The sequence below is a fragment of the Furipterus horrens genome, unplaced genomic scaffold (genome assembly GCF_987537825.1).
Source record: "Furipterus horrens unplaced genomic scaffold, mFurHor1.1.pri manual_scaffold_5, whole genome shotgun sequence".
Classification (NCBI taxonomy): domain Eukaryota; kingdom Metazoa; phylum Chordata; class Mammalia; order Chiroptera; family Furipteridae; genus Furipterus; species Furipterus horrens.
In genome coordinates this window covers 38,141,226-38,153,218 of record NW_028327175.1, presented here as the reverse complement: position 1 = coordinate 38,153,218, position 11,993 = coordinate 38,141,226, and positions in this window count along the sequence as shown.

Here is an 11,993-nt window from a genome sequence, read left to right as displayed (position 1 = left end):
TTCATCATAACTCAAATGTTAGTTATGTCCAGTTTTCGAATTTCCAGTTCAGATCTTGCTGCTGAGGTCCTGAGTCATAGTTTCTCATAAAAAGAACATCCCTAATGGACTGTTTTTTATCTCCATATCCTTCTTCCCAAAACATTCCAAAATAATAGTAATCATCAATGGCAACCTATTCATCCTTCAATAGCCCTATATCCATGAACAGCACCACTACTCATTCTGTGATCTTAGCCTGTACTCTAGGAGATGTCCAAGACTTCTTCTTCTCACTAATTTGCCATATCCAAGCAGTCCGAAGACCTTAGATTATCCCCTATAAAACACCTGAGTCATCTTACTTCTTTCTTTCCACTCTCTTTTATTCCTTCATCCACGGGTGATATAAATTCTCCAATATTTTCTCCTTAAACTCACCCTTTTGTTCCTCTACCATCTGATCACACAATGTAAATGCTTAAAATCATGCCATGACTGCCAGCTTAGTGTGCAAGGTCTGTAACAATATGGGCCTTGTCTATCTAATCTCATTGTAAATCATTCTTCACTGTCCACCCTGAGACCTGGGTGTTAAAAAATCAGGCAGAACCATGCTCTAGTGCCTTCGCAATATGTGGTTCCCTCTACCCTCTGCACAAATGCTGTTTCTTCTCCCTTATCCTCTCATTAACTAGCGCTTATCCTTCAAAACTCAGCCCCCACTGAGAACACCTTTGGAAAGGTCTTCCCAGACACCCCTCTCTTGGAATTTGAGCACATATCTGTCAAAGCATTTATCATATTGTGAAGAACTAATTGCCTCAAATTAGACTACAAAACCCCTTGAGAACAAGGGTTATACCTTATTGAGTTTAAATTAGTACATATAGCATAGTGCCTATTGCATCATAGGTCCACATTGTGTTTGTGAGATGAATGGAAATGAGTTATTAAAAAAGTAATTATTTTTTAATGAACTATTATAATAGTAGGTTACTAAAATTCACATTCACACAAATTAGCAACATCTATATTGGCTTTACATAAAAATGATGTATATAACATAAAATTATTCATATATAACAAAGTTATTTTATATAATTTTACACTACATAATGATTACATACATATTTTGAATACAATTAAAAATTATTTTATATAAAGTATACAATATACTATCATACTAGAAATTATATTATATACTTTTATATTTATTATATTTTAATATGCATTTCTATAGCTATATAACATGTGATAAAAGAATTTATATATAAATTATAAATCCAAAATGGTGGAGGAGTAAGTGGAAGCTACACTAACCTCTTTCTAGGACCAAACTAGAATTACAACTAAACTGTAGAGAAATCATCCTGAATAACCTACTGAACACTAGCTGGAGAGAAGCCTTAAAGCCAAGGACAGACAGCAAAACAACACTTCACCACAATGTGACTGGTTCAGAGTATGGCAGAGATGCATGGGGCTGAGTTCCCATGGATGGCAGCTGAAGTTCCAGAGAAATATTTCAGTGGCTGGGGTGTTCCCCCTGAGAAGTGTAGAGTCTAAACCCCAAGCTGGGCTCCCCAGCCTAGAGCACTGGAGCCAGAAAGGAACCCAGATAACATGCAGCTGTGAAAAACCAGCAGGGTTTCTGTCCACCATGGAGAGATGGCTGGAGATGCAGAGAGCCTCTTAAAGGGCTACTGTACAAAATTTTCTTTGTAGTCAGTTACCCTGAACTCAGGCAGAGAGGGGCCAGAGTGAACTAGAGACTCTTGAGGAGACTCTGGGACTGGTAGCTCTGGGGAGAGAACTGAAGGAACAGTCATCAGGATCCCTGTGCTGAGTCATTTACCCATACTGCAGAATCCATATTTCTTAGGCAGAGTACTCCTCTCCAAGTGCCATCAGCCCAAGGGTAAGCAATAGCCGCACCCACAGGAATTACTCTGCACCACCCTGTGATTCTTTAGCCTGTCTGCTGATTACAGCTTGAAGCTATATCACTGATCAGTTTAACAACTAAGGTGGAAAATACAAAGAAACAGCCAGAATAGGAAGACAAAGAAATAGATCCCAAATGGAAGAACAAGAGGATTTTCCAAAAAATAACTAGATGACATGGAGGCAAGCAATTTACCAGATAGAGAGCTTAGAATAATGACTATAAGGCTACTCAAAGGCATGAAAAAAGACACAGAAACCATAAAAAAAGACCAGTTAGAAATAAAGAATGTAATATCTGAAATAAATAATGCACTGGAAGTAATAAACAGTAGGTTAGATGAAGCAGAGGATCAAATCAGTGATTTGGAAGAGAAGGTAGAAAAAAACACCCAGACAGAGAAGCAAAAAGAAAATAGCATTTTAAAAAATGAGGAGAGTTTAAGAAATATTTTGGACAACATAAGGCACAACAACATCTGTATCAAGGGAATACCAGAAGGAGAAGAGAGCAAGCAAGGGATCAAGGACTATTTGAAGAAATAATAACTGAAAACTTGCCTAATCTGATGAAGGAAAAAGACATAAAAGTCCAGGTACCTCAGAGAGTACCAAAGAAGTTGGATGCAAAAAGACCTACACTGAGACACATCATAATGAAAATGACAAGGCTTAAACAAAGGGAAAGAATCCTAAAAGCTGCAAGAGTAAAGCAGGTAGTTACATGCAAGGGAGCACCAATTAGATTGTCAACTGATTACTCAACAAAAACATTTCAGACCAGAAGGGAATAGCATGAAATATTCAAAGTGGTGAAAATCAAGAACCTACAACCAAGGCTACTTTACCCAGCAAAGCTACCAGTTAAAATTAAAGGAGAAATGAGGAGCTTCCCAGACAAGAAAAAGCTAAAGGATTTTTTTAACATCGAACCAGTACTTCAACAAATGTTAAAGGGCTTGCTTTAAGAAGAATAAAAAGAATGAAAAAAAACAAAACAAGAAACTAGTCTAACAATAAAATGGCATTAAATACATATCTATCAATAATCACCTTAAATGTAAATGGTTTAAATGCTCCAACCAAAAACCGGAGGGTAGATGAATGGATAATAACAAGACCCATATATATCCTGCCTTCTAGAGATCCACCTCAGATAAAAAAATACACACGGACTAAAAGTAAAGGGATGGGAAAAAACACTTCATGCAAATGGAAAAGAAAAAAAGGTGGCGTAGCAGTACTTATATCTGACAAAATAGACTTTAAAATCAAGACTATAGTAAGAGATAAACAAGGATACTACATAATGATACAGGAAACAATACAAGGGGATATAACCATAGTAAACATTTATGCACCCAACATAGGAGCATCTAAATATGTAAAGCAAATCTTGATGGACATAAAGAGAGAGACTGACAGAAATACAGTCATAGTTGGGGATTTTAACACACCATTTACTTCAATGGATAAATCTTCCAGGAAGAAAACCAACAGGAAGACAGAGACCTTAAATGACACACTAGATCAAATGGATTTAATTGATATATTTAGAGAGTTTCTCCCCAAAGCAGCAGACTACACATTCTTTTGAAGTGCACATGGAACATTTTCTAGGATAGACCATGTTAGAACACAAAAATCTCAATAAATTTAAGAAGATTAAAATCATATCAAGCAGCTTCTCTGACCACAGTGCTATGAAACTAGAAATCAATCACAAGAACACTCAAAAACACACAAAGACATGGGAGCTAAATAACATGTTATTAAACAATGAATGGGCCAACAGCAAGATAAAGGAAGAAATCAAAAGATACCTTGAAACAAATAAAAATGAGGATACAACAATCCAAAATCTCTGGGACACTGGAAAGCAATCCTATGAGGGAAATTCATAGCATTACAAGCCTATCTCTAAAAACAAGAAAAAGCTCAGATAAACAGTCTAACTTCACACTTAAAGGAACTTGAAAAAAAACAGCAAACAAAGCTCAAAGTGAGTAGAAGGAAAGAATTAATAAAGATCAGGACAGAAATAAATGAAACAGAGTCTTAAAAAAATGATACAAATGATTAATGAATCCAAGAGCTGGTTCTTTGAAAAAATAAACAATATTGACACACCTTTAAGCAGACTCATCAAGAAAAAAAAAAGAACCCAAATAAATAAAAAATCAGAATTGAAAGAGGAGAAATAACAACTGACACCAAAGATATACAAAGGATTGTAAGAAAATATTATGATCAACTATATGCTAACGACTTGGACAACCTGGATGAAATGGATAATTCCTAGAAACATACAATCTTTCAAAACGAAATCAAGAAACCAGAGTATCTGAATAGACAAATTACACCCAATGATATTGAAGTAGAAATAAAAGAACTCCCAATAAACAAAAGCCCTGGACCAGATGACTTCACACGTGAATTTTACCTAACATTCCAAGAAGAACTAACACCTCTCTTTCTCAATCTATTTAATAAAATCAAGAGGAGAGAAGGTTCCCAAACTCATTTTACAAGGCCAAAATTATCTTAATTCTAAAATCAGATACAGACACTACAAAGAAAGAAGATTATAGGTCAATATCTGTGATGAACATAGATGCTAAAATTTGCAACTAAATATTAGCAAACTAAATACAGCAATGCATCAAAAAGATCATACATCATGATCAAATGAGATTTATTCTGGAAATGCAAGGTTGGTACAACATTTGCAAATCACTAAATGTGATAAACCACATAAAAAAAATGAAGGATAAAAACCACATGATCATATCAGTATTGCAGAAGAAGCATTTGATAAAATCCAGCACCCATTTATGATAAACACTCTTAGCATGTGGGATTAGGAGAACATACCTAAATATAATAAAGGCCATACATGACAAATCCACTGCCCACATCATACTCAATGAGCAAAAACTACAAGCATTTCCCTTAAGATAAAAAACAAGAGAGGATGTCCACCTTCACCTCTCTTATTCTACATAGTACTGAAAGTCCTAGCCACAGCAATCAGACAAGAAGAAGAAATAAAAGGCATCCAAATTGGAAAGGAAGAATTAAAACTGTCATTATTTGTAGGTCACATGATACTACACAGAGAGAACCTCAAAGATTCCACCAAGAAACTACTAGAACTGATAAATGAATTCAGCAAAGTGGAATGATACAAAATTAATATCCATAAATAAGTTACATTTTACATGCCAACAACAAATTAACAGAAAGGGAAATTAAGAAAACAATCCCACTCCCAATTGCTACAGAAAGAGTAAAATATCTAGGAATAAACCTAACCAAGGATGTAAAAGACATATAGTTGGAAAATTATAGGTCACTGAAGAAAAAATAGAAAAAGATACAAACAAGGGGAAGTACATACCTTGTTCATGAATAAAAAGAATTAGCATCGTTGAAATGTTCATACTATCCAAAGCAATCTAGAGTCAATGTAAATACTATCAAGATTCCAATGATGTATTTAATAGAACTAGAACAAATATTTCAAAAATTTATATGGAACCACAAAAGTCCCCATCTTGGAACAATGATTGTGAGAAGAACAAAGTTGGAGGAATCATGCTACCTGAATTCAAACTATAATATAAGTCCATAGTAATCAAAATAGCATGGTACTACCATAAGAACAGACACATAGATCAATGGAATAGTATAGAGAACCCATAAATAAACCCACACCTTTATAGTCAATTAATATTTGACAGCAGAAGCAAGCATTTACAATGGGCTAAAGATAGTCTATTCAATAAATAGTGTTGGAAAAACTGGACAGATATGTGCAGAAAAATGAAATTAGACCACTTTCATACACCACACACAAGAATAAATTCAAAATGGATCAAAGACTTAAATGTTAGACCCCAAACCATAAAAATCATAGAAGACAGCAAAATTCAAACATTGCTCATAGCAATATTTTATTAACCATTTCTCCCGAGGCAAGGGAAACAAAAGAAAAAATAAACAAATAGAACTACATCAAACTAAAATGTTTCTGCACATCAAAGGAAATCATCAACAAAATAAAGAGACAACCCACAGAATGGGAGAATATATTCACCAATTCATCTGATAAGGGGTTAATATAAAAAATTTATAAAGTAATTATAAAACTCAACACCAAAAATTGAACAATCCAATTTAAAAAATGGGCAAAGAACCTGAATAGACACTTCTCCGAAGAAGATATACAGATGGCCAATGGACATATGAAAAAATGCTCAACATCACTAATTATCAGATAAATGCAAATTAAAACTACAATGAGATGCCATTTCACACCTGTCAGAATTGCTGTCATCAATAAATCAACAAACAAGTGCTGGTGAGGATGTGGAGAAAGGGGTACACTTTCACACTGTTGGTGAGAATGCAGATTGGTGCAGCCACAGTGTAAAGCAGAATGGAGATACTTCAAAAAATTAAAAATGGATCTGCCTTTTGACTCAGCAATCGCACTTCTAAGAATATACCTGAAGAAACCCAAAATACTAATTCGAAAGAACATAAGGAACCCTATGTTCATTGCAGTGTTATTTACAATTGCCAATATATGGAAGCAACCCAAGTGTCCATCAGTAGATGAGTGGGTAAAACTACAGTGGGACTTGGCCATAAAAAAGATGATTGTCTTACCCTTTCTGACAGTATTGATGGATCTGGAGAACATTATGCTAAGTGAAATAAACCAGTCAGAGAAAGACAAATACTGTATGATTTCCCTCATAGTGGAATCGGATGAACAAACTGAACTAACAGGGAAAATGGGGACAGATGCAGAGATGGAGAGCAGGATGACAGCTAGTGTGTGTGTGTGGGGGGGGTTGGTAGGGGTGGAGGGATTGAGTCAAAAGGAAAAAGGACTCATGGACATGGACAGCAGTGTGGTGATTGCTTGGGGTAGGGGAGTATAAAGGGACTAAATGGTAATGGAGAAAATACAATAAAGATTAAATAAGAAAATAAAAAATAAATTGGTAAAAAATAATGTCTATTTTCTCTGTTATAAAAAAGACAATTTAATATGAAATATAAAATTATTTAAATATAATTTTAAAAGGAAAAGGTAATGTAGATGTTGCTTATAAGGACTTTTGAGTAGCTATAGTGTTTTTCATGGATTAGCTAACACACAGTTTCTGCCTCTTCAAACTGATTGTTAACATATGGGTAAATAACAATCTGCTGACTTTGAAAAATTAGTTATAATCCATTTCACATAATGCATGCAAAGCACAGCAGGCAATAGCCCATGATTGAAAGATTAATTTTGGGCATTAGGGTGGTTTTTAAAATTCACAGGCCAATAGAATGTTACACCCCATATGGACCCAGAATATTTGCATCAGGGAGTTTCCAGTACTGTGTTTTCTCCCACAGAATACTACATGCACCGTGTACCATGCACCAAGAGAAAGAGAAGCTTCTGCATCCCTCAGCACAGCAGCTGAAGATCTTCCTGGTTAAAAAGGGAACAGGAGGCTGAGAGTGCCTTAGAATTTGAATAGGGCCTGAGGTGGAACAGATCTGTAAAACCACATAGGTCAGTTCTAATTTTTCTGCTCTCAAAGGCACACAGCAGCTTTTCTTGTCTCACAATTGAACCTTGCATTGTGCTAAAATTGCTTTATGTGCCTTGCTCCCTTCAGATCTAATGGATTGCCAGCATGGAATAAGAGGCTGCCCATGTGCTTGGTATCTTTTACATCTCTTTGCTGACTTTGTTTTTCTCTTTACTCCCACTTGTCTGCATTGATCTGTGCCGTTTCCTTTAAACTTCTGGGACTGCTTTTTACCTCCTTACTGCTTTCCTCTCTTGTTTGTCTTGGTCTTGTAGGACCCTTTTTGAATTTCCCAGGAGGGACCTTTTCAACCCCAACTTTCACTGGTGTAATCAATCCTAACCAGCACAGGCTTCTTGGGAAGTAGGAGAAAAGAAACTCTTGCTAGTAACTGACATGGTATTCTCTGCTGCTGAGTAGGAGTGTGGGTGTTTTTATGAACTACTTTCATTAGTAGGAAAAGCCCGAACAAAGCAGTGATTTGGCAAGTGTGAAGTCACACACTGGGCCTCATAGCAACTTGATTCTACTAGCAACATGAGGATTAGAAACACTTCCTTGCCAAGTGGTTTTGAATCTATTAGAATTGGGGGAGCAATGCGTCTACATTCTCTTTGCTGAGAGTGACAAGGCTTCAGAGTATTTTTAAATTGTTCAATATTTTGTTTAAAAGGGTAAGTGTACATACATATATAAAAAGGATTTCTTGGTTACTTCATGCCATTATTAATAAGAATTTTTGAGTTTGCAAGGAAAGCTTATAAATCACATCTCAGATATCTTTTGTGAAAGGAAGCTACAACATGATTTAAAGAATCAAAAACACTATACATCTACAGTGATTTGTAGCTGAATTGTAAATGCATTTGACACTTTTTATGAGGATTAATTGGCTAAAATTTAAATTTAAATCTGCTTTCCCTAAAAATCCAAAGCTAAGTGAAGGAAATGGTGAATTATACTGGCTGTGTGTGTGTGTGTGTGTGGGGGGGGGGGCGCTGTAGAGGTGGGTCTAAACTGAGAATGAAATTTCTTAGAAAAATTTACAAAGTAGGCCAAGCACCACATGGATTGTGTGACTTCATTTAGCTAGAGAAGGAGTGCTGAGCATCACGCTGATCTCAGATGTTTTCCTGTAGGAGAAATGATCAGTGTTGGATTGGCTGTAGCGCTGAAAGTCTATTCCATCCTTTGGCACTTATGCTATCTGGTAATGTTATCTCTTTGAGACATGTCTTATCTCTTCATTATAACAATTATCTTTTTATATGTCTGATTTACCTCAGATCCATTCATTCCAGGTTGCCTGGGGCAGTTCTGATTTATGCCTGTGGCCATGGTACAATTATTAATAGTGCCTCCTTTAACTCTCAAAAGTCTCCTGGTTTGCATGATAATTTGTACAGTTACTCTAATCTTACCCCAACTAAACTGAATGCTGCTGTATCAGTCATGATCCTAGCAAGGAATGGCACACTCTATTGGGGTTTTGAAGAGATCTTAATGAAGGGGCTATTTACCAAAGTGTGGGCAGGGTTAAGGGAATCCACAAAGGATGTCAAGCAACAGACCTGAAAAGGCAAAGAGCAGAAATGATATTATGGGAGCCCAGATGGCAGGCCTTAGGAGAGCCTTAGGAAGAGGGGCAACCATGGAGAAACCATAGTCTTGGAAGGACTCAAACACTGCAGAACTGACCAGACAAGGGAAGCAATTCCCTCCCACTCTATCTCCTGTCTGTGCCTTCTATTGGCTGAACCCAAGTGGAATTCAGAAGGCAAAGAAGCCCTGGTGGGAAAGTTAAAAGGTGTTAGCTTCCCTGGAAAAAAAGGCAGAGAAAGGAAGAACATGGATGGAGAGGGTCAGAGTCAGGGTTGTTTGAAAGTGGCAAACAAAGACTACAGTTTCTTAAGTGGAGTCTCTTTGTCTTCATGTCAATTAAGAAACATCTGTAGGCACATGCATGCAAAGGCCAAAGTAAGAAGACTTGGCAGCTACGCTAAGGAATATATATATTCTTTTTTGGTTGGATAAATAGAAGCAAGCATACGAGAGCTAAACTACAAGACTGAAAATAAATAACAGTTGCATAAAACAGTATGAAAGAGGTGTTGACAGTATATGGTGATTGTTGGATTAATGATACAAACCTTAGATGTTAAAGGAGTTTAAAGGATCAAAGATCACAGTGGACTGGAAGAATCTAAAAAAGGATTTATGGAAGAGGAGAGGTTTTTCAGTGACACTGAAATCAAAGCCAATTTGACATTGGCAAAAGGGAGAGGTAGGCCTTCTTTGGAGTAATGGCAGGTGTCAAAACACATTGTCCCCTGGGTGGATGGTGGGGAACCTTTCTGAGATTTTCAAAAATTCCAAAATTGTCCTAAGCAATTACCTATGGAAGTGCCTATGGGTTGTAAAATGCATGAGTTGTGAGTGGCCATTTATTCATTCCTTCAACAAACATTTATTGATGTCTTGGTATGTGTCAGACACTGCTCTCGATCTGTGCCAGGTAAGTGAGACATGGACCTTTCCCTTAAGGAAAGGGAAGGGAAAAGGTAGCCAAAGAAGAAAGTTATTATTTTGTCCTGCAATCATAGAGGTGTGCATAGGTGGTATGTGAACACATAGGAGGTCATCTAAATGAGACTTAGGGAGAAGGTAGGGGCTACTAAGGAAGACTTCTTGGAGGATATAACACAATCTGAGGAATTTTACAACTGGGTATCCATTTATTTATGTCTATATGGCTATATCCTAAAAAAAAGGAAGTAAGATGGTTGGCTTAAGAAATACACAGATCAGCCATAGCAGGTGTGGCTCTGTTGGTTGGAGCATCATTCTCTAGCCAAAAGATTGCAGGTTTGATTTCCAGTCTGGGCATGACAATCCTCCATTGGGGCAAGTGTGGGATGCTTCTCTCTTGCATTTATGTTTCTTTCTCACCCTTCTTTTCTCTCTATAAGCAATGAAAAAAATGTCCTTGAGTGAGGATTTAAAAATATACACAGATCAAAATACAAAGAAAATTAGATAAAACATGAGGTGAACTTATTTGTCTTTTGTACATATAGCCGCATTTGATTTCAGGATAGCTTTACAAGGTTGCAGTTTTACCCTCATTTATTGATAAGAAGCTGAGCTTTAGGGGTTAAATCACCTTGTGCAAAGCACCTGGTCTTGGTAGGCAGAGGCAGCAGAAGAGAACCAGGCTGGTTTGACTTGAGAGTTTGTAATTTCTGGTACAGATGTGCTTGTGGGTGAAGGTGCTTCACAGGACAATAAAGGATAGTTGGGAATTTTGAAGTACTAAAGAATGAATCAGTGAAGGGAACCAGAAAAAGTGGTCCAAGTAGAAGAATCCCTGTGTTCAAGGAAAGAGGGGTGTGAGAGAGCATTGCATGTTGGAAGGATAGTAATAACTCATTATGATAAGAAGTACTAAGAGAAGCAGTGATATGGGGCTGGAGAGGTGAAGGCCAAATCTGAATAACTGTAAATCTCTTCATCTGAAGATGGTGGAAGCTATGGAAGAAACTTAAACAGAAAATGACATGACCAGTCAAGAATTTCAGAAAGTTCACTAGGATAGCAGTGTGGACAAGTCTGAGTCAGGACAAGACTGTAGTCAGGATGGCCAGTTACAGGGCTTGCTGCAGTCATGGATCAAAAAGATGGTAGGGATGGGTTGGAGGGGGTTAGAATTGAGAGCTTTTATGGAACAACCATTAGACAGATATAGACACCTGAATTTGAGGGTCAAGGAGACAAATTATTATTTTTTAAATACATCCTAGATTTTTTTGGTAGCTTTGAAGTAGATTTTATTTATTTATGTTTGGAGAGAGAAACAAGAGAGGGAGAGAAACATCGATGTGCGAGAGAAACATTGATCGGTTGCCTCTCTCATGCCCCCAACTGGGGATCTGGCCCACAACCCAGGCTGCCAGGAATCAAGCCAGTAACATTTCAGTCCAGAGGCCAGCACTCAGTCCACTGAGCCACACCAGCCAGGGCAAGGATAAAAATTTTTACTTGAGCAGCTAGCTGGGTAGTGCCACTCATCATGAGTAGTAGATCCTGATGAAGAGCCAGTTTGGAGTTTGCGGGGGATGATCGGGGTCATGAATTCAAATAATAATGGCCAAGGGTAACTTTAAAGAAAATGAGCTTAACCTTTATTTAATCTTTGTGTTCTGTCTAGTTACTTACTGTAGTCTTAGAGAAAATATGGCAGCCCCAGAGAAAATATTGGTTGTCAATAAAAGTTAAATGTATTTATTTATTACAATTAAACTCATTCTTTTTATTGCAAAAGTAATATATGATATATATATATATATATATATGCAGAAAATTTAGAAAATACAGACAAGCAAAGAAAATTTTTGTTACACAAATATAATCTTACAGACTTCTGTTTAAGATGGGGGTATAGGTAAACATGACTCACCTCCTCGCACA